The following is a 24162-nucleotide window of genomic DNA, read 5'->3' as shown; positions in this document are numbered from 1 at the left end:
CCTAAATGGTGGAATGACCTTCCCCTTGATCTCAGGTCCCTACCGTCCCTGCAGAAATTCCGTAGTGCCCTTAAAACTCGCCTCTTCCTGCAAGCCTATATGTAAGGTTGTACATTCCCACTTTGATCGGATTGTTAGGCGCCTTGATACCTGCGGGTTATTGTTCTGCGCAATATAAATTTTTATCAAATCAAATCAAATCAAATCAGTTTTAGTCACCCCTAAATGACCTTGATGTGCCTTATTAATGATTGAATCCCGAAGTTTGAAGGGGGGAACAAATTTATCCCCTCTAGGAACTATACCATTCTCCACAGAAAGTTGCTCTGCAACTTGTGCAAATCTGCGCAAATCTCCATTCAAACCTCTAGGTTCCGGCCAGCACTGGGTAGAATAATCTATAACTTTCAGTAACACATCATCTTCAATTGTGGCGGTTTTCCAGTCACTCTCAGAAATGGTACTACTCAATTCGTTAACTGCGTCTACAAAAGTAACACATTCCAAGTCCTCCACCAAAAAATCTTCCTCATCATCCTTAGTCATAGACAATCTGGACAAACAGTCTGCACGAAAATTCTTGCCCCCTTGAATATGTCTTACCATAAAATTAAACTCTTGTAATTTGGATACCAGCCTCATAAGTCTAGCAGACATAGAAGTCGAATAAGATTTGTCAAAAATATACACTAAAGGCATGTGATCAGTCACTAATTCAAATTTTCTCCCCCAAATGTACATTTTGAATTTGTGAACTGCCCATGCGCATGCTAATGCCTCTCTTTCTATAGTACTGTACCTCTGTTCAAACTCTTTCAGTGCTCTAGAAGCAAACGCGACAGTTTGCTCACGTCCTTCGACTTTCTGAGTAAGTACAGCACCTAGACCGGATAAGCTAGCATCTACAGTAATGACAGAAATAGCATCTTCTCTAAAAGCATGGATGGCCTTAGCAGAAACAATCATCTTTTTTACCTCCCAATTTTTTTTATTTAACTCGTCAGTCCATACAAAACTAGAACCCTTCCGCAAAAGAGACCGTAAAGGCTCAACTAATTGAGAGTAGGACGGCACGAACCTAGCGTAGTACTCTGCTAGCCCGAGAAAAGACCGTAAAGAGTCTTTATCCATAGGATGTTTAGCATCCTCGATAGCTCTAATAACAGAGAACTTAGGTGTAATACCTTGATCTGATACTGTGTGACCCAAATAATCAATCTTATTTACAGCAAATTTACACTTATCACTGCGCACCGTCATATTCTTGGACATCAAAATTGAAAGGACACGCTGTAGAATTTTATTGTGCTCATGTAAAGATTTTGCAAAAATTAAGATATCATCAAGATACGCTTGAACCCCTGCGATATCTAGAAATAAAAGATCCATAAGTTTCTAGAAAACGCTTCCGGCTGAAGCTAAACCAAAAGGAAGGCATAAAAATTTAAAAACTCCAAAAGGGGTAATGAAAGATGTTAGTTCCTGGGACTCTTTAGATAAAGAAACTTGATGGTACGCTGATGTTAAGTCAATCAGCGAAAACCATCTAACCTCCCCTATATTAGCAAGCAGTTCAAGTATCCTCGGAAGTGGGTGACAGTCCACAATAATATTTTTATTTAGAGAGCGCAAGTCTGCACATAGCCTAATCTCTCCTGTCTTTTTGCGGGCGACAACAATCGTGGCCACCCATTGTGATAAATTAATAGCTGTGATGATACCTTGGTCACATAAATCTTTCAATGTTTTTTTTAACTCAGTCCTGACACTCAAAGGAACTGCTCTGACTTCAGGTGCGACTGGTTGTGCACCGGGGATCAGTCTAATCTTGTGCTCAAACCCTTTTACACTACCAATTGTGTCCTTAAAAACAGGTTTGAACTCAGCAAGGATATCTTGAATAGCAGAAGGATAATTAGGACAATCAACTATGGAAACAGGTAACTCATTCTTAAAACTTTTGGGTGAATCTCCAACCTTAATAGGGTTGTCATCCCCCGGAACCAGATACAAACCCATTCGAGCGAGATCTTTCCACCCCACAATATTCTTTCCCTTTTCAGCAACATAAATTTTAGTTACTGTTTCTCTTCCTAAACATTGGACTAGGCCTGAAAAATAACCAATCATATTGATGTCTTTCTCCCCAAAAGCCTTGGGATTAACATCTGATTTAACTAGGTTAACTTTCCCCCTCCATTATTCTTAAAACGTTGAATCTCTTAAAATTGTGAATGGAGAACCAAAATCTGCCATTACCCGTAAGGGAATGTTATCTATTATGGCAGAATATAAAGGTCCTTTAACGGAGTCAACGTCCCCATTGCAATCTAAAGTTACAATGTGAGGAAGACGGCTGCCTTACCTCCGGGGCTCATAACAGGAACGAACCTGCAACGATGTCGCCATCACCCAATGCATCTTGGGACTTGAAGGAACTGAGTTCAGGCCGACTGACATCCCCGTATACCAAGTCTCCACAGAGGAACCCCGGAAGTCAACACAGAGGACCCGGGAAGTGAACAGGAGAAACCAATGAAAAGAGGAGGAACCCTGGAGGCGGGGTCTTGGACCAGCGAGAGCGAGGACATACGAGGAGGGAGAGGAGAGGCCGAACGTCGACGCGAGCCTAGAGAGAACACCGTGGAGTTCCAGACGGAGACTGGACCTGCGGTATACCAGGAAGACGGCGAGGCGGGAGACCGGTGGACCGAGGAGTGGTGGTACCCGCCGGAGGAAGCTGGAGAGCGGCCGCAACTCAAGGAGAGAGTTGCGGCGGAGCCGGTGAGTGAGGCGGGCACCGGGGAGTTGTGATGGGAGTCGGAAGGTGTGTGGACGAGGGAAGCGGGTAGACATAGGAAACAGGAGTGCTTGGTTTATTTCTCCCGGATAGTTTACCCTTGGTTTATTTCTCCCGGATAGTTTACCCGTGACAGGCTGTGTAGAATCTGAAGTAAAAACAGCACAAACAAGGCTGCATGTTCTTAGTGCACCACCTCAAGGACCCTCTTTTGGTTTATGTAATACCCAACCACAGAAACATACGGGAACTATTAGCTTTCTTCTCTATTTCTTCTTTAGTTATTTCCTTCCCTCCCTCACCCGAGCACATTTTTTCCTGTGACTCAGTTTCCCTTCACTTACGGTGTGGTGACTGGTACATTTTACAACCCAAACGTTACAGAGTGACTGACGGCTCCATTTATCTTTCTCTTCTATGAGCCTCCGGGGAGACCCCATCCAGTCCGAAGAGGAGGAGCTGGGAACATCAAAGATTGACCACACATCGTCTAGTAGTTCCGAAGAAGACCAGGAAGATAGACCCTCTGTATCATTGAACATTCCACTTACTGCAAATAAACCACTTCCTTTTGGATCATATATACAGCCTTTTCGCCTGTTTGTTAAGCCTGCGCTCCCACACACAACAATATTGTTAAAAGAATTTGTACATTCATCAACATCCTGTTCAATAAAATTCACATTTGGAGGTTTTTTTGCAAATCTGCATACCCCTTGAAAATGACCAATTCTTTTACAAATTGTACAACGCCTTTCAAGTGCTGGGCAGTTTGGCGCATTGCCAATGTGATTTTTAGAGCCACATCTATAACAGAACATCGACTGTTTCTTCTGGAAAGTCTTAGGAACAAACTGTGTTTTGCTCTTCGTATTGATTGCACAAATGGCTCCTTCTTGTCACAGACAGAAGAGTCAACCAAATTTACTCCTTGTTTGGGGGAGTCCATCACTACCTTACTAGTTAAGGTAGAACGTTCAATACTTAAAGCCAGGTCAATTACTTCATTTAAAGATGGATTTTTACAGCTTAAAATCCTTTGTTTAATTTTCCTTGACGCGCAGTTAAATACAAATTGATCTCGGATGAATTTGTCTGGTGATGGGTCAAAATCGCAACTAATAGCCAGCACCCTAAGAGCGGAAATATACTCTTCTACTTTCTCTTCCTCTTTTTGTTTCCTTGCATAAAAATTATGACGTTCAAGCATATTATTTGGTTCATCACAAAATTGATTTTTTAACCTAGCGATAGCTTCAACGTAAACATTCCAAGGATTGTCTCCACTTTCGTCTTGAGTGGGAGGTGAGGCAATAGGTGCAATGCTCTTAAATATCCTTTGTGCCGCTTGACCTAGGCATCCGAAAAGAATTGCAAATTTACGCTCTGCAGAATAATTTAAAGCGTCAATTGCAACCAGATGGTTCTCAAATAACCCAAACCACTCAGGCCAAATTATATCTGGTGTACCTGGTTTACTAAGAAATGGGGGTGGTTGGGTGATCTGATGCCATTGGTTGTTTGCCATTCTTCCACATAATGTAAATCAATGAAATTATAATTTTTTTAGATCACATAGGATTATGATTTACTTAAGATTGTAATAGAATGCTTCACACAAATGCTACCAATAAGAGCAAGGCGGGTGGAGTGTTTCCCGATCGTCGCCAAATGCGACGAGCTCGAAAGAATGTGAGAGCGAGTCCTTTTGATGAAGATAATCCAATTTATTCCAAATCATAAACTCCACCTGAACACGAAGCGTCTGCTCTGCGGTAAAACCAACAGTGACAAAGGCCAACCGCAGAACAGCCGTCCATGCGCGAGTGACACACATTTAATCAATAACAAGTTTACTATGCGCGCAGTAGCGTGAGTATACATCGCGCAACAGACCGCCCGACGTATAATAAAATACAATACTACAGGGATGCGTGCACATATTTTCTCTGTCCCCATTCTGCATCTGTTGCTGTGGCTGATCGATTTCGGTGTTGTAAAAATTAAATGTACGCTATTTTTGAGGAAAGGAGCAATGGGTGCGTGGGGTGTGAATCTGTAATTTGAACACGTTTGTGGTCTAGCAAATGTCGGCGTGGGCATCACTGTGTGTCTAAGGCAATTGGGATGGTTAAAGAGGCAGCTGAGTGAGGAGTATGCTGACGGGTAGAACTCTGGCATGGTGACAGGGGGCTGAAGAGAGGAGGGCACGTGGTCACAGGAAATATTATCCGCAGCAGCATTTCTGGTGTTTATGCGGACCTTCCTGTTTCCTTGCATGTATGCTTCTTAGACTGTGCTTACAATAATATTGGTTGGCCATATGCAAATCTGTCTGACTCTGTGCCTCATGAAGACGGCTGTAATGCCAGAAACCAGTCCTGGGAAGCTTGATTCCGGTCCAGGGAAGACATGGCTTGGCAGTTCGGGCTGGACTGTTCCCATGAGGCACAGGGTCAGACTGATTTGCATATGGCCATGTCTGAACTGGGGTGGCGGAGTGAGCTAAAGGACGGTGATGGATTAAACCCAGATCAGTTGACTGGGGGTGTTTGTATTGTCAACGCTCCGTCCATCACCCCCTTTGGTTTTTCTTTGTTCGCCCTAAGTTGGCAGGGTATGCTCAGACGGGAGTCCCTTGCTCACTTTGCCACTGGATTCAAGCAAGCCCGGCTGAAGACGGCTGGAATGCCAAAAACCGGTCCTGGGAAGATTGATTCCGGTCCAGGGAAGACATGGCTTGGCAGTTCGGGCTGGACTGTTCCCATGAGGCACAGGGTCAGACTGATTTGCATATGGCCATGTCTGAACTGGGGTGGCGGAGTGAGCTAAAGAACGGTGATGGATTAAACCCAGATCAGTTGACTGGGGGTGAGTGTTCGTATTGTCAACGCTCCGTCCATCACCCCCTTTGGTTTTTCTTAGTTCTAGGCAATAGCCAGACTGGATAATTTCTCTCACCCACCTGTCTGTGGTAATTGCGTTCCAGACAGGCAGGAACTGTTGGAGTCTGCCTCCAACCGGTGTTAGGTGGTCTGGAGGTAGCGTAATGAAGTCACTGTTTTGTGGCCGTGGAGGCTCTAGTGTTATTGCCTCCACGTCCTCTTCCCTTATTGTTGTTTCCCCTGTAACCTCCTCTGTTTGTGTTCTTTTTTTTTTGAAAACCTTTATTTAGAAAAGAAGGAGATACACGCGCAGGCCCACAACCATCATGGCCGGCCGCAAAAGCAATCAATAAAACAGGAGAAACTGAAGCCAATCAGGAAACAGGAAATATAAAAGTACATCAAAGGCGGTTGTGGGGCTCGCAGACAGGATATGAGGTTTTCATTTTTAAATTTTAGAAGAAGAGTAGGGGCTGCAACAACAAGGGCATCACACCTCACAGGATAGGAGCACAAAGGAGACGATTGGGACCAACCCCAATCACAGTCGGAGATAGGCTATAACCAAAGCAACTATACAATCCATGCAGCCACGGCGATAATACTGGACGGGAAACCACATTACAATGATCCACATTTCTAAAAATCACCCCAACAAGCCTACCTCCCAAGAACTGAAAACAGAGGCTTGTCGAGAAGCCGAATAAAGAAAAAGAAAGGTGCAAGACCAAGAGGCAGCCAACCCTACGAAAGGGGAAAGAACCCTCCCAAAGCCAGAAAAGAGCGATAGAGACCATAGAACATAACAAACTAAAATAACAAACCCCCCCCCACACCCGCCACCCTGCACCCCTGTAATGGCTACGGCTTAACCCACTAACAGCGTGCCTGTCGCCCCGGAACTGCCCCACAGAAGGGAAAGTATTAAAAAGAAGTGGAGGAGGAGAAATCAAAAAAGCCCCCGGACACCTAATACCTCCCGCCGGCTGTATCCCCCCCCATAGCACAATCATCATCAATGTGCAGAATCAGTCAGCATTAGCACGGGGAAGACAGTCACCAGAAACCCCCCCCCCAACCCCCCTGCCCGGTGAGGTATTCGGTGCAATCCCGGCAAGAATAAACTGAGCAACCCCAGGGAATTAGAAGTCAACCCTGCAAGCGTCACAAGGAGTTACATTGCCAAAGTCGTAACAGTTGGAAACCGAGGAAGCGTCTCAAAGTTCAAAGCAGTGGCAAGTAGCAAGAAAATTCCAAAGTCAAAGTCAGCCCTGACCAGTGCGAATCCGTTCCGGGGCACATCTCAACCAAGCCGCATCAGACCAGAAACAATCAAAGCGTCCATGGTGGACCAGGGCAGTGCAGGCGGAGCACGGGTCGGTTACAAAATGGCGGCATCCGTTGCGCAGACTGGCCGGGACAAAGGAAAATGGCAATCTTCTCCGACGGGACCGTGAGACTCGGCAATGGGGAACAGGATTTCCAACGACGACACACAATCGAAGAGGAGATGTAGAGGGAAGACCATGCGCTGCAGTAGATGAAGGAAAGGTGGGGCCGACTCTCAAAGGAACAAAATCGGGCTGCCGCTCGGGCCCCCGCAGATGGAGGGTCAAATCGGTCGTCTGGATCGCAGATTTCTGTGCAGGCACTGCGGCAACTGTGGCCGGCCGCGAGCAAACATCGTCCAGTTTCGCGGCCAGGGAGATACAAGAGCCGGTGAATTGCGAGCGGAGCGCCCCAATCGCCGCCATTACGGACCTCAAGGAATGTGCGCCATCCATCCCCTCCATCCCGGGGCTCAGAGGACGGAGGGGAACACAAACTCCAGCACACAGCACCGGGCTCCGGGCACACACTTGGCGATCGCAACAGCAAGGGCGTCCCGAATTGGCGCACTCAGGGCAGTCACCGGCCGTGGGTGCAGCCCGTCGGCCCCAGGACCGTGAAACGGGGGCAGGCACACAACCCACAGCCGTGGTGCAAGAGGATCTCAGCAGTGTCTCTTCATCATTCATCAACAAGGACAAGAGTCAAGAGCAGAAAAAAAATTTCCAGACCTGGAGGACCGGCCACAATCGCGGTCCCACAGCCGATGTTGATGAGGTCCCTCTCGGGTGCTTCAGAAATCGAGGACCCGGCGGCAGCCCGGGAGTAGGCCGAAAATGGAACACGACATAACTTCGTCGCTAACGAAGATAGAAAATCCGGGAAAGCACCATTGGCATCAGGCAATCTTCGTACAGCCGGGCACGGGGCGTGGGTAGAGGATAGTCGACAGGATAGTCGAACCGCCGGCGGAGGTCGGCGGAGCCGGGAGCTTATGCGGCCATCTTGGATCACGGCGTAGCTCCTCCTCTCTGTTTGTGTTCTTGTTGAAGTAACCTTGTGTGTTACTTTTGTATCAAGCAGATGTTTGTGAGGCATTTTCTCGTGTAGTTGCTCTGTATGAGGAGCGACGAAAGGAGCCTCTATGTTGCTGAAATTGCAACGCCCCCATTGATTTTGCGGTCTCTGTGTCCTTTTTCATTTTATCCAAAATGGTGTCGACAGCAGGGCCAAATCGAAAATCCTGATTGACAGGCTGGTTAAGAATGGTGGACTGCACCTCATTTTTAAAACCAGAAATACGCAGCGATGCATGTCTGCGTAGTAGGACGCTAGTGTTGATTGACCTAGCTGCAGTATCCGCTGCGTCAAGCGCGCATTTGATGGAGGCGTTTGTTATGAATTTTCCTTCTTGTATAAGATCCTGGGCTTGTGCTTTGAAAGGCTCAGGTAGGTGTTGCATTAGGCTTTCTAGCTGATCGTAATGCGCCCTGTCGTAACGAGCCAGTAGGGTTTGTGTATTAGCAATACTCCATAAGTTGGAGGCTTGTGCTGCTACCCTTTTACCTGATGCCTCTAGTATTTTTGACTCCTTGTCGGGGGGAGGTGCTTCCCCAGTGGTTTGGGAGTTGGCTCTTTTCCGTGCGTTGGCCACTACCAGGGAGTCTAGTGGCAACTGCCCCTTGATGTAAGTAGGGTCTGTAGGAGCTGACCTATACTTTTTTTCTATTCTGGGGTTGATTACCCGTGCCCTGGCTGTGTCCTTAAATATGTCAGGTGCATGTTTCAGAACTCCCTTTAACATGGGAAGTGTTTGACACATTTTCCTGGTGTAGGGAAGGTGTCAAACAAGAAGTCTTCCTCAACAGGGTCGTTATGCATATCTACGTTGTGGAATTGTGCTGCCCTGTCTATGAGTGGATTAAAAACTACGGTGTCATCAGTAGGTGACGGCTTAGTAGGATAAGAGGGTATATCAGGGATGGGATGGGTGTTGTAAGGGTCTGTTGGCTCCTCCCATGGTTCCTCTTGTGGTTCAGGATCTTGTGGGAAATCATATTGAGGCTGTGGCTCATCCCCTGTGTTACCTTCATTGTCCCCGTGTTGAGAAGGAGAATAAGGAGAGTAGGGAATAAAAGGTGTAGTAGGCATGATAGGCTGAAAAGGAATGAAGGGTCTCGAGGGAGAAGTCCCGAAGTCCTTTTTCTTTAATGGAATAGGGGACTGAGGTTCAAAGTCCAAAGGCCTCTTTTTTCTATGCAGGATGGTAACTTTACTAGTCTCTGGATTAATGTATATTTTTGCCTGGTCGTCAGAGGGATCTGGGTGGAAGAGTCCTTCCTCTACAGTCCTGGGTTGAGTGTTAGACTTTGGTTTTTCGACGACTTTTGGCTTAGTAACGGATTTTTTCGGCTCGGTCCTTTTTTTCGGGTCGACCGGAACTTTCGGTTCGACACGTTTCTTGTGCTCCGTAGGTTTCTTTGGAGGAGTGTCCTTTACCGAGTCAACGTTCTTTTTCGGATCGACTGGTGACTTTGGCTTTTATGGATTAGTGTATTTTTCCGAGTCGATGGTATTCTTGGGATCGACTGGTGTCTTTGGAGCCGTTGTCTTCGGGTCGAAGCGCTTGTCAGGCTTTGGCGCGGGTTTCGGTACGGCACCCTTTGCCGGGTAGACGGATTTTGGAACAGTAGGCCTGTTCGGGTCGGCGACCTTTTTTGGTTCGGCGCCCGTTGGTTGTGTGCCCTTGTTCTGTTCGACAACCTGTCTCGGGTCGACAATTTTTGGCTGGGCGGCCTTCTTGGGGTCGACAGTCTTTTTTGGCTCGACGCTCTTTGGCTGTACGGCCTCTCTCGGATCGACGCCCTTCGGGACGACGACCTGTTTTGGCTCAGGAACCTTCTATAGAACAATGGTACTGGGCCCTGGGGTCTCAGAAGGGTTCGGTTTCGATTTCGGAGCAGAGCCGGATGGCGGGGCTTGCGAAACTTTTTTCTGATCTTGGCTAAGGCCTTTTGGCGATGCCTTGACCGGAGCCTTTGGTAACTGGGTAATCTGTGTCAGGGGCAGGGTACTCACGATTTGCCCCGGTGGGATGTCGTCATCGGAGTCCGAGTAGTCCTCGACGGTGTCCGAGTCTGGAGCTTCCTGTAGATCCTGGTCATCAAAGATGTTGTCCGGGTCCGGTGCCGGTCGCTGCATTTCTTGCCTAGCGGCCCGTCGGTTCCGAATAGTTTTCTTCGATCGAAACTGAGCGCAGGCTAGACAGGTTTCTTTTTTATGGTCTGGGGAAAGGCACTTGTTGCATACTGAGTGCTTATCAGTATGTGGGAACTTGGAGTGGCTTTGTGGGCACCTTTTAAATGGGCTTCTTTCCATCGACGTTCGACTCACGTGGCGTCAAAAAGGCCCAACGGCCCGCGTCGACGACCGATTAGAGATGGAAGGCTGGATCGAGTAGAGAGGAACCGAGCGAGAACAATACCGTCGAATCTAAAGCCTTTTGGCCTTTAGAAAAGTTTTGTTTTTGATTCCAAAGTTGGAGTATAGGAGTTAGCATCCGAACCCAATGGCGGAAAAAACAATCTGAGGATGGAGAAGATGCCCATGAGCACTGTAGTCCAAGGGAGGAGTCACCTATCTTGTGATACTTCGAAGACTCTTCCAAGACAACGAAGTGCAATCATCCGGACCCAACACTAGGCGGCGATCTATGCACAAGATGTTAATTCAGCAGCCCACATGCCTCGAACATAATCATAGTCTGAACGCCTGCATTTGTTAAGGATGCCCGAAAAACAGTTAAATGTGCAGCACACTGTGTATACCAAAGGCAATGACGGGGACAGAGTCAAATGAAAACAGTTGTCCAAAATTGTTATTGTCAAAGCTGCGGATCGGTTTCATACAAGGCAACGCGCCTCGAAGCCGTGACTTGCAGCCCTGGGCCCTGGTTTTTGGAAGCACAGCCCGAGAAGCTGAAAGATAGCTCGGTAGTCCGGAGTGCCTGCTGCAGAGGTGCTGTTGGGTCGACTCCCTCAGACCCAAACCCGGCTTTCATCCTTCTAAAATCACTGCAAAGGTGTGGTATCCTCTGCCCTAGGGGGAACCTTTACCCATCTCCTCACCCCAGTTTGGCGTATACCTTGGTTTACACCACAGTGACATCCCTTAGAATGCCGCAGTGGTGAACGTTCCAAGCGAAGCGCCTTTGAGTGGCTGGGGTCATGTTTTTGAACCTTCATGACAAATAAAAGACTTGTGCTTTCAATGCTTGATCTGCTGTGTTATGATTAATGACTTATTTCACATTGGCGACGAGTACGGGACGTAGGAGGAAGTTTGACCCCAACACGCTATTTTGGAAAAAGAAACCCAGTCATCGCGCTGCGAGCAGAAGGGGATATAGGATAAATTAAGCGTTGCAGCGGGTGAGAGTGCTCAAAGGACTGGAACTGGCATACCTCTCAGAGCGCACAGAGAAGATCATGGGCAGAAACTGCTGGGACCTACCCGTTTCGGTGGAGTGATCGCTGTCACCGAGCACTCATCGGATCAGCTGGTGGTGGTTCTGGAAGCGGCATCGGTGTGAGTAGAAGCGTGAGGAGCGTCGTGAGAGTAGAGGCATGGTGGTACGTTACCGGGGCAGTGCGGAGTGGGACGGTGGAGGGAGAGCGGTTCCGCTTCAGAGCATTGCGCAGAGGTACAACCCTAAATACGAACGGACGGTGAGGAGCTGTGGGGCTGTGAGACCAAGAAGTGTGCGCTTATTGGATGTTTGGTCACAGTTATCGGAGGTGGCAGCGGTGTTGATTGAAGAACTTTGGGCATTTCTGTTTGTGGACTGACAGTGTGAGCAGAAGAGGACCGCCACAATATCTTTAACAGTGCGGTCCTGTCAGAAGAGTGTCGACGGCGCAGCAGGAAGAGGGCTGTGAGGCTATCAGATATTTGGGCGCATATTCATCGGTGGTGGCAGTGATTATGCTTGAAGAGCCGTTGGCATCCCTGTGTGTGGACTGACAGTGCGAGTGGAAGAGAAGCGTCACACTAACCAGAACTGCAGTCCTGTCAGAAGTTTGTATACAGAGCATCTGGGAGAGCGCGGAGGAGGCGCAGGGAGAAATTACCGGCCAGATCAACAAATTACAGAGACTGTGGGGGTCATCGCAGGGGTGCAGGTCATTTTGGACGGGTATTTTAAGACCAAAATCTTCACCATAGTCGAGTGTAAACATGTTGTATATTTATACTAACATCAATGTGGCTACTTGGTGTCTGTAGTCCTTTCTTAGTGTTCCTATCTTACTAATCTCCCATAGTACCCAAGTGTGTTCTATCTAGTATGTGAGGATTCCAGCTTTGGCAGTTGATGGTCTGGTCAGCTGTGAGGTTTACTGCAATGCTGTCTTATCTTATCTTGTAACTTAATAATCCATCTAATTAACTGAAGACATGTCCTGCTGCTTACATAATCTATTTACAACATTCTGGCGACATCTGAAGCTGACCAGACCAGAGGAGCAGACCAGAAGGAAGACGAAAGATCAACGCAGCACGAGCAAGACCTCACATCCAAGAACCCACCTAACTACGGCCAGTAACAAGGAGGAAAGCAAGTAAAAACCTTCGTAACTCAAGAAAGCCTGTAGAAATTAGCCGCAATTTACAAGTAAAACTCAACCAAAGAAGTGTAAGACAAATCGCTTGAAACGCAGCTAAGACAGCAACACGCCAACCATTGATAAAAAGTAACTAGAAATTATCAAGAAACCTTTCCACCGTTTTTCAATCTTCAACTAAGAACTCTTGCCATTTATGAAAGACTAGCAGGCAAGCAAGTCATCTCAACAAAGGATTATTGACTCAATCATAAAGGTCAGTAAAGTTGTCAGCAAGCGTTAAAGTGCATGTTCAATGGTAATGGATAAAATATAAAGCTAGCGTTTTCACAAAGCTTACTGGATTATTTTGAGTCAGCCCATGTATGGAACAGCATATTGCAGCAACCGTTATGCGTGGCTGAGGCAAGTGGTGAGATCTATCTTAAAGACATTTTTGTGGCTGGCAAGCGCGTCAATTGAACTCTACTCCCATTAAAATCCATATAGACAGAACGTGTGAAAAGCTTACTTCAAAGACCTTGTTAAGTCTCCTACTGAGAGTCGGGTGTTCAGTGGCTTGCAGGGACTCCCTTGCCGTTGGTGCGCAGTGAGATCCTTCTCCTAGGTGCCCCTTTGTGGTTTGATGACGTATGAGAATCACCATGGGGTCTAGCAAAGAGGCCACGCGTTATGTTCCAGCGCCTAGTCGGAGAAGAGAGTAACGTGTAATGTCACGCCGTATCAACAACGTGAAACGTCACGTAACGTCGAGCAGCCATTTTATTGCCTTCGTTTCCATGGCGAAGTGAATAAGCATCGGAGCACATTTGCAGTGAAGACAACAATTCAATTCGTTTTGTTCCCATTGCTTCTTTCTCCGATTATACTTTCGTGTTGCTGAACAGCTGGAGACTACACAAAGCCAAAGTTCATTTCACTGCTTCAGTTATTATTTCAAAATTACTTTCCACTCTCTCCTAGGAAAAGGAAACAAGCATTGGAAATGCAGTAGGTCTTGGATTTTTTTGAGTTAGAGCTAATGCCATTGTAAATGGCAATGTCTTTTAGCCATGTGTTATGAAGTGTATGCATGTGGTGTGTAATGGAATTATGTGGTGTGTAATGGAGTTATGTGGTTTGGATTGGAATTGTTCACCCTGCACACAAACACACTGCTCACCCTACACACTCACTGCTCTGCACTCACTACTCTGCGCTCTGCACCCACTACTCTGCACCCACTACCCTGCACCCACTACCCTGCACCCACTACCCTGCACCCACTACTCTGCACCCACTACTCACCACCCTGCACTCACCACTCTGCACTCATCACTCTGCACTCACCACTCTGCACTCACCACTCTGCACTCACCACTCTGCACTCACCACCCTGCACCAGTGGCGGCTGGTGACTTTTGAAAAAGGTGGGGCGTAAAAGTTGTGCATGAGTTATCTGCGGCGAGAGAGACTGACGGCCAAAAGAGGGGTTCAGGGAATTTCCCCCTGAGAACATTTTGAAAAAAAAGGTAGCCAAATGGTGCATTTTAAAGCGAATTTGAAAAAGCAAGTTGGTTAAGATATCAATCAAAAGATTTCATATGATAATGACATAGATAGCAGCTTGACCAGTATATCCACAGAACTTCATAACAGATTTTGCGATAACACCTCTGAATATGCTAGTGAATATCTTACATCTGATGCTGTGATGGCAGAAGTGCCTCGTTAAGCAAGACTTACCAAGTGTCACTGGTGGTTGGTGAAGTCTGAGAGTGGTGAGCTGAGAGGGGGCACACCATTTTTATGGAAGTCCATGGCGATTTACTGTGCATTTTATTATGGGGTTATATTAGTTCTCAGGCTAATTGACAGAACGGAGTTACACATGTAGGGGGGGCAGGCAAAGTTATTTTCATTGTAACAGTAGAGTGCACTGTTTACAATATATATTTTGTTATTGGGGGAGATCAACGCTGACTCATTCATAGGCCTAGCGAAAAAATTCCACTTGCAGTCAAGTCTGCATCTGCAGCGTCTGAAGAGGAGACTCCCTCGCCCCTTGGCCTTTCCATAAATAAAGTCAAAATCCATGGGAGTCAGAGACTTTTGGCACATCAGCACACTACCATCTCTTTCAAGATAAGGGCCTGCACTTACCCAATTATAGAGCATATGTAATTATAAAGCGACAATAAAGACAAAAGAGAGTTGATAAGGCCCCATAACCACAGAAGCTTGAAAACACTGTAGTTTACAGTACCCTTTGATAATGACAAGGCAAGATTCCCTGCTCTTCACAAGGGCGAACAAAGCACACTGTGTTACTGTTCGCTCATTGAAAAAATGTAAATAAATTCAGTCACACTTCATCCAAGGAAAAGGCCAGACATTCATTGTAATCTGAATAGTTTCTAATCTGCAGTGTGTCTGAGTCATGGCCAGCAATGCCTGCCCTACTGCCTAGTAGCAAGAAAAACACAAAAGTAACTTTTCATATCAGGGTGTTAAATGGTTGGAGTGCTTACATGAGCACCAGTTACATTGCACAAAGACACATACATTTATTGTTAGGCACACACGAGGAGATTTGATTGTGATTGCCCAGGATGACAGGAGGTTGAGCGAACGCCGAGACTGAAGCCTGGTTCCCCTGCTTTTTATTTATAAATAGTCACAAACACAATTTATTATTAGCAGCCAGCACCCCTAAAAATAAACAGCAGCACTAGCCTACAGCTGCATATTCGAACACTGATGACGGACGGCGGCATTGGCATACCATAGAAACACTTAAACATAAAACAGAGTTTACCTTTTGTTTTACTCTGTGGCCCGCCGGTTCTGTGACTTGGAACATGCTTGTAATTTCGACCCGGGACATGTCCAGTGGCGAGGGGACTCACGAGGTGATTAAAGGAGGGGTCTTGCTTGCAGCGCTCCCTGCCTCCCTCATGTGCAAAACAGTGGCAAAGTGCACAAGTGAGAAGAGAGGCAAAAGCAGAAATGGTCATCTGTATGGTCTGAACACGCAAAAGAAATCTGAATTCTTCCCCCTTAAGTGTGCTCTGAAAGTAAATACGAGCAGGATGATCCCATTTCGCCTTTCTCAGAGTCTGTACTGCAGATTCATAATCTCGCCACAGTAACGTTTGAATCGAAATTTTCAATGCGTCATGCCAGATGGTAAAGGGCACATCGAAGGAACGCTGCAGACAGCTTAAAACGAAAGGTAAAAAAAAAAAACTGTTGCTGATCTGTATCGTGACCCCGCGTGTGAAACCTCTCTCAAGCAGGTTAAGAATGAGGCAGAGGAAGGCACAATGCTATGGACAGCCGCCTAAAGTTAAGTAAGTCAGCCAATCCTGGCGCGCAGGTTAAGAATGAGGCAGAGGAAGGCACAATGCTATGGACAGCCGCCTAAAGTTAAGTAAGTCAGCCAATCCTGGCGCAGCATTAACATCGCCACTGCGCCAGGATTGACTAAAGAGCAGGGCTAATACTGCCCATAATGAGACCCGGCTCCCCCGGGTCTCTGCCTGTGTTAGTGCTAGGGGAGGAGGAGGAGGGAAGGGGCTACTGCGTGTGTGCGCATGCGTGGGCAAGTCATAAAAATGACTTGTCCTAAATGCGCACACACTGCTGCTGCCCCCTGCCCTCCCTGCCACGCTGCTGCTATCTCCCAGCCTGCCCCTCACTGCCGCAGGCCCGCCCCCCACACCCGATCACGATGGCATCACTATAGTTAGTGACTCCGAGTCCGACGGAACTAAAAAAAAAATGCATTATGACTCGGTAAATTTTACTTTTGGTATCAATGCAGTGACGGTCGTCCATGGCTAGTGGGGCAACGCCCCAACGCCCCCAATGGACGAACCGCCACTGCCCTGCACTCACCACCCTGCACTCACCACCCTGCACTCACCACTCTGCACTCACCACTCTGCACTCACCACTCTGCACTCACCACTCTGCACTCACCACCCTGCACTCACCACCCTGCACTCACCACCCTGCACTCACCACTCTGCACTCACCACTCTGCACTCACCACTCTGCACTCACCACTCTGCACTCACCACTCTGCACTCACCACTCTGCACTCACCACTCTGCACTCACAGTCAATTTGTTTCTTTTTAAAAACATTGTGCCCCGGAAGTGCACCACGATTTAAACAGCCTGGAGATTATCAGTCATGAGTCGCATTTCATGCCATTCGGACTCCCAACTCTGACGGACTTCATCAGGCTGCTATAAGTACGTTTTGTTTCGTCCCTTGGTGTTGCGCACTTTGGTTTTTAGCCGTTTGCACTTGGACGTCGGATGCCGCAACTTACTCGTGTTAAACTTTCTGTACGTTTCAAACACAATGGGTGAAAAGAAGTGATACATTATAACGTAGTCGCTCTGTGAACCATAACGAATGTAATAAACCAATGCCACTCAGACATGCGCTGTGAACACTGCATTTTAAGAGAAGCGCAAGGCCCTTCGGGAGGCCAACACGGACCGTATTTCTTATTCATGATTGGTCCTAAACTCCCTTAAATGACCCATTTCTCCGAATATATGGTGCATATTGCTTGCAATAAAACACATTGCAGTGGACTGCACACATTGCCTACCGTTACCAATTCTAAAAAATGTTGCACGTATGAAACAAAGAAAGCTTTGGCAGGGAGCCAGCATGCGCGCAAACACATGTGAAAAAAAAGAGTAAGTGCATAGACGTGAATGCGCGACGACCATCTGGCTTCTATTACTGCAGCCCCTGACAGCTGGTAATTGATGAAATATAGACTTCTGGTGCGCATCCTCGCACGGAATATGCAGGAAGAGAAGCAGCTCAAAAGCCTATGGCCTATTGCGTGCTGGCTTGTAAAAACACAGCCATGCGCGGGCCAATTGACATGCAGCTGCCATAAATTCCGAACACAATTCACGCGCTTCTCTGGAATGTCTAGGTTAGCTCGGCGAACTGCTCTCTAGAGGACTCTGAAGCCACACCCACTTCGTGGGATGTAGGCCAAGCCTTAAAAAGGTGAGTGGAGTGCAAACATTTTCCTGTTTCAATCCGAATATGTCAAATTAGAAAGAGAAGGAATGTGCGCTTTTTGATGATATCAACTGGCAGTTATTTCATCCATGAGGAAAAAGAAAAAAAAAACATTATATGCACCTTCCATCGAAGGAAAGACAAGGTAGTTTCTGTTAGGCAGTGATTGTGGGATAATTTTGGACAGCAGTGCCATCTTGTGGTGTATTATAGTATGTTGGTGGTGACCATGTATATCTCATGCTTGCAGCTAGGTATACAATTCTAATGACAGACATTCACAAGTAAAGAAAATGTTTCTTGCAGCTAACCTTATTTGTCTGGGTGAAATTTATCAGCATATACTACAGCAGAGCCTTGTCAACGAAAAATAAAATAAAAAGTCAATTAAATGTTGTGATTGTGGCACAGAGAAGCTTTTATGTCCAGGTCTGTAACATGAATTTGAATGTCACACTGGGTGATACTTATCAGCATATATTACACATGAATTTGAATGTCACACTGGGTGATACCTATCAGCATATATTACGGCACGGCCCTGTCAACGTTAAAAATATAAAGGTCAATTCAATTATGTGATTATGGCACAGAGAAGCTTTAAGGAGAATCCAGAGCATAACATGAATTGGAATGTCACACTATAGCTCTCCGTCTGAAGGCCAGAACAAAACTCAGGCTGTACCAGTAAAGTGTAAGCAAGGTTTGAATTAAAAAAAAAAAACACTTCCTGCCCAGAGAACCCACAGTAGTTCAAGGACAGGCAGAACCAGAGGGGGACGAAGTATGTCCCAGGGTCAGTACTGGGAGAGGACGAAGAGGACAAAGGTCCCAGAATCACAGTACCGGGAGAGGACAAAGAATGTCCCAGGAGCGGAAGGGGACAAAGGTCCCATAATCACAGTACCTGGAGAGGACGAAGAATGTCCCAGGACCAGAAGGGTACAAAGGTCCCAGAATCTAACCGGGAGAAGACAAAGGATGTCCCAGGACCCGAAGATGACAAAGATCTCAAATTCATACCAGGAATGGACAAAGGGTGTCCCAGGACCAGGAGAGTCCACGACCGAGGTTCGTGACGGACAATAGTTCCAGTACCACTCCAGGAAAAGTTGTGACAAGGTGGTTCTCTGAACTGGGCTAAATGTTCCGCGTTTTGAACCAGGCTTATAGCCCACAGTACTGAGACAGTTTGTCCACAAAAGAAATACAATTTATGAGGGAACTTAGTGGCCTGAACTACAACTAGAGGCCCACAACCCAAGGAAAAGACCCAGAACCTAGACACCTGGTCCAGAACTTGTTTTTGGACTGTAAGTAAACTTGCTCCAAAATTTTCTTCGGGAACATCTTTCCAGAACTTGTGGAGCCTTGGAAGCACTTGTTGAACTGTTCTATTTTTAACAATGTGTGAGAAGCCGCGACGGACAAACACTGATTGGAGAAAGTGAACTCTCTGCTTCCGTTTTTGATGGCCACAATGACGGATTGTAGAGAGTGGACTGGCTCTTCATGTTTTGTCAATCGAAGGGGAGAAGGTGGTCATCATGATCATCATCATTCTCATCTTGTTCCGATTCTCAATCGTCGTGTTCTGGAAGTTCAAGAGGTTGCTGACCTCCTATGTGTTATAGGTTTTCTTCTTCGTGTTTCTCCATGCTTGAACTCTTACTATGTGTTTGAGTCTTTCATTTGTGTTTTATCTGTAAAGGGAGAAGATGTGTTGTATATTTATACTCACATCAATGTGGCTACTTGGCGTCTGTAGTCCTTTCTTAGTGTTCCTATCTTACTAGTCTCCCATAGTACCTAAGTGTGTTCTATCTAGTATGTGAGGATTCCAGCCTTGGCAGTTGATGGTCTGGTCAGCTGCGAGGTTAACTGCTCGGCTGTCTTATCTTGTAACTTAATAAATCCATCTTAATGACTGAAGACGTGTCCTGCTGCTTACATAATCTATTTACAACAAAACACTTAGTGAATAAGAGAAAAAGGGGAATTTTCACACTGAAGGGTGGGGAGCCTTTGCCTTCCCAGAGTGGATACCTTAGGCCTGCAGCGCCATCTACTGGAGATGAGAGAAGCTGTTCTTGAAACATTCGAATACTGTTGTTTGTCACCATTGCCTATTTCCATGTATGCTTTCTGTATGTTAGTATTCCTGCTAGGGGGGTGAAAATTCATAATATAAAAGGTAAAACTGTGGTGGGGTTGGTTGTATTTGCAAGTGAGTAACAGGTATCTTAAAGCCTCCCACCCTTCCTACCTGGAATTTGGAGCTGCCATGCAGAATGTGACGACTCCTCCGTTTTTCTTGCCCACCCCTGGGGAACCGACCCTCAAATGGAACAAATGGAAGAAAGTCTTCCAAAACTATGCGGTGGTGTGTGGACCAAATTTAGGGCTTGAAAGGAAAGTTGCCCTGTTAATGCATTACCTAGGGGCAGAAGGACAAGAGGTGTTGGAGCATCTTCATGATTTGAATGCGAATGATGCGAGGCGTTTGAATTTGTTTGAGTTGAGCCTGAAAAAATTAGACATACACTACCTACCGAAGATAAGCACCATTATGGAGCGTTATCATTTTGGAAAGAGGGCAAAAAGAAGGGGAGACAGTAGAAGAATTTGTCTCTGAGTTGCGTAAACTAGCAGCCACCTGCAAGTTTGGGGGAGCTTGTGAAGAGAGGATCCGTGACCAGTTTGTCTTAAAGTGTAAGATCGAACGCATAAGGGAGGAACAATGGCTAAAGGACGACGCGCGCCTGGGGGGGGTGCTCATAGTAGCGAAACAGGGCGAACACATGATGCAGTGTGTAAATGCGATAAGGCAGGATGGGGAGAGTAAGGTCAAGGTGAATGAAGTGTCAGTGGAAGGTGAGAAGGTACTCGCAGTAAAGGAACGGAAAAGGGAACAGATGGAGGCGAAAGGGAGTTGGAGCTTCAAAGGAAATTGTTACAGGTGTGGAAAGCAAGGTCACCTGGCGAGTGATAGAGATTGTCCTGCCCTGAAGTCATTGTGCAATAAGTGTGGGAAAAGAGGACATTTCACACAATGTTGCAGAAGTATTAACAATGATAAAAAAACAGGATAAGGAAAGATCCACGCAGAGTTGTGATGAAAATGTGTTGCAAGTACAGGGAGAAACCGTATGCAGTCCCAAAGATGAAATAACTGTGGAAGGGACTGGGCTGGAAGCAATGTTTGATTCTTGTTCCAAGATCACAATCATATCTGCAGTAGAATTTGGAAGAGTGTCTAAAAGCAAAATCAGTCTCAAGAAAATGGATGTAAGACCAGGAGGGTATGGGGGACAACCCATAGGCATGAAAGGTTACTTTTGGTGTACTGTTGGCTATAAAGACAGGGTAATGGCTACTAAGATCTACATGTCTAAGAAAGGGGATAACATTCTGGGGTGGCAAGCACAAAAGGAATTGGGCATATATCTCAACCCAAACAAGGATCCCCAGATACTAGTACAGAAGGTGGGAAGAGCAGAAGTGGGGATAGAGGAGGAATTCAAAGAGGTTTTTACTGAGGACCTGGGTTGTCTCAGAAACCACTCCCATAGAATAAAGCTCAAGGAGAATGCTAAACCAGTCGCAGCCAGAGTCAGAAATCTCCTCATTGCCATACAGGAAGCGGTGAAGGAAGAAATAGAGAGACTAAGCAGGTTGAAGGTCCCAGAACCAATTGAAGGCACAGAGAGGTTGGCACCAATTGTCGCAGCCAAGAAAACGGATGGGTCTGTTCGGTTATGCATTGACCTTAGGGCGCTAAACAAGGAGGTTATCGTGGACAAGTTCCCACTTCCTAACATCTCACAAATGATGTGTACCGTGGAGGGATAGAGGATATTCACTACATTAGACCTGGCATCAGTCTATCACCAGGTTAGGCTCTACCCGGACTCCCAAGAACTCACGGCATTCATCACGCCCATGGGGGCGTTCAAGATTAAGCAAATGCTGTTCGGGTCGGTTTCTGCCGCGGCAGTGTTCCAAAGGATAATGAATAACTTGCTTAAGGGCATTCCTGGGATCATGTGCTACCAGGATGACGTGTTGATTTTTGCGAAGAACAACATGAATGCAGGTTAAGAAAAGAACTGGAAAGATTCAAAGAACAAGGACTCACTGTAAAGAAAGAGAAATGCAAGATTGGCTGTGTAGAAATAGAATTCCTGGGTCACAAAGTGACGACAGAGGGCATTCGTCCGAAGGCAGAGCTGGAAAACACCATCACCAACCTCTCTCCACCGAAGAACAAAGAGGAGATAAAATCATTCATGGAGATGATAGAGTTTTATAGCAAGTTTGTGCAAAACTTTGCTCGACGCACATTTGCCATACGCAACCTGCTGAAGAAAGGAGTAGTCTTGAGTGGAGCAAGGAGTGTCAAATGAATTTGAAGACACAAAAAGGGCACTGACAGAAGCTCCCAGTCTCAAATCATTTATACCAAGGAGGAAGACTGTGCTGACCACTGACGCAAGCTCGAAAGGACTGGGAGAAGTCCTCACACAGATGGGCGAGAAAGGTGAGGCTGAAGTAAACTACTGTGATCGTGAAGGAGGCACTGGCGGTAAATTGGGCCATGAACAAATTCAGAGATTTTGTGTCGGGAACAAGGTTTCACTTGAGGACAGACCACAAGCCACTGGTTGAAGTATTCAGTAGGAAAGGGCTAGACTCCATTTCAAGCAGGATAAGACGTTGGGTGGTGAACCTCCAAGAGTACACGTTCGATGTTAAATATGTACCGGGGGCAAGGAACCTAGCAGCAGACTGTCTTTCACGCCTGGTGAAGGAGTTGCACGAAGATCCGTTTGGCACTGAGGAGGAGAATGAGGACGAGAGGGAGATACAGATGGACAATGTGTGCATCGTTACTCAAGGAGCCATTGACGAAGAGAACTGGAAAGAGACTAAGAAACGATGTACTACTAAAGAAAGTGTGCGTGAGAACTAAGGGACGTTGGAGAGACAGAGACAAACAAGATGAGGCATTGAGACCGTTTTGGATGTCAGAAATGAACTATCAGTCACTGACGACGGTCTATACAGAGGCACGAGATTGGTTCCTCCTGAGGTCTTAAGAAACCGTCTAGTCAACTTGGCACTTGGGGATAACCAAAACCAAGCAAAGGTTGCGTGCCGACTACTGGTAGCCCAATATGGATTTAGAGATTGAGAGGGAAGTAAGAGACTGCATACCGTGCTCCACCAGTGACAAGATTCTAAAGCAACACAGACCTCCAATGCGGAGCAGGGAACTCCCTGTAGGTCCATAGGTGGATGTGGCATTAGATATAGTGGGCCCTCTAACAGGGGAACAACGGTCACCTTACATCCTGGTGTTGGTAGGTTTGTACTCGAGGTGGCCTGAGGTAAAATTTGTGTCAGAGACCACAACTAGGGTGGTAATTGATTTCTTGCAAGAAGTGTTCCTCAGAGAAGGGTCGGCTAGTACCTTATTAACTGACAATGGCGTGCAACTCTGCTCCAAAGAAATGCAAGACTTCCTAGGGAGCAGTGGGATTGCACACAGGAGGTGTGCACTATACCACCCTGGGACCAATGGGATGGTCGAACGATTTAATAGAACCATCAAAGAAGGGATCCAACTAGCAAGGGCCAGTGGATTGAGTTGGAAAGATGAAGTAGTGAGACGTTTGGAGGCCTACAGACGTACTCCTCATCAAACCACAGGTGTCACCCCGTTTGAACTATTGAGAGCGAGAAGACCCAACTCAAGGCTAGTACCAGGGTGGATGGGGTGGCACAAAGGTTGGACGAGTCACTGTAGAGAGTCCAAGTGGCGTGACAGGGAATGCAAGGCTGTGAGGGACAGGAAAACCAGGTTTGATAAACTACACACAGTCAAAGAGGTTAATTTTAAAGCTTGTGATGTGGTCAAGATTAAAGCACCCACGGGCAGAGCAAACTGGTCAGAGTTCTCTAGACCCACAAAGATTGTGAAAATATTCAATAATGCTTTAAAGAGACAATAAGGAAAGATTTGGAATTTGGGGAGGGTGGCAAGATACCTCGCTACCATAGCATATGATGACAGACCTAAAAGTGAGCATGATTCGCACTGTAAAGGAGACCCATCAGAGCCGAGCGGCTCGGGAAGGGCCAATCTTACTCGTAAGTCAAGCCGTAGGGAGGTTGTCCGCCCTAAGTATTTGAAGCAATATGTCACCAAATTAATTCATTTATTTACTAATGTTGTAAGCAACTTATTCCTGTATCCTGTTGTATTTCTTGGCATTGAACATTTTCGGTATAAATTTGATCTCAAGTTGTAGGGAGAGGGATGTGTGGTATCCTCTGCCCTAGGGGGAACCTTTACCCATCTCCTCTCCCCTGTTTGGCGTATACCTTGGTTTACACCACTGTGACATCACTTAGAATGCCGCAGTGGTGAACGTTCAAAGCGAAGTGCCTTTGAGTGAGAGAACGAGCTTACCGGGACGAGCTG

At 46.6% G+C, this 24162-nt stretch overlaps 1 protein-coding gene across 6 annotated transcripts in view; it reads right to left on the bottom strand.

Moving 5' to 3' along the window:
- OSGEP (O-sialoglycoprotein endopeptidase) overlaps positions 1–24162 on the bottom strand; it is a 1118717-nt gene that overhangs the window by 842010 nt on the left and 252545 nt on the right. The gene's annotated exons all lie outside the window — the stretch shown is intronic.

This window comes from Lissotriton vulgaris, chromosome 6 (assembly GCF_964263255.1).
Source record: "Lissotriton vulgaris chromosome 6, aLisVul1.2, whole genome shotgun sequence".
Classification (NCBI taxonomy): Eukaryota; Metazoa; Chordata; class Amphibia; order Caudata; family Salamandridae; genus Lissotriton; species Lissotriton vulgaris.
The sequence above is the reverse complement of the archived record's forward strand: the minus strand, read 5'-3'. Positions and strand labels throughout refer to the sequence as shown.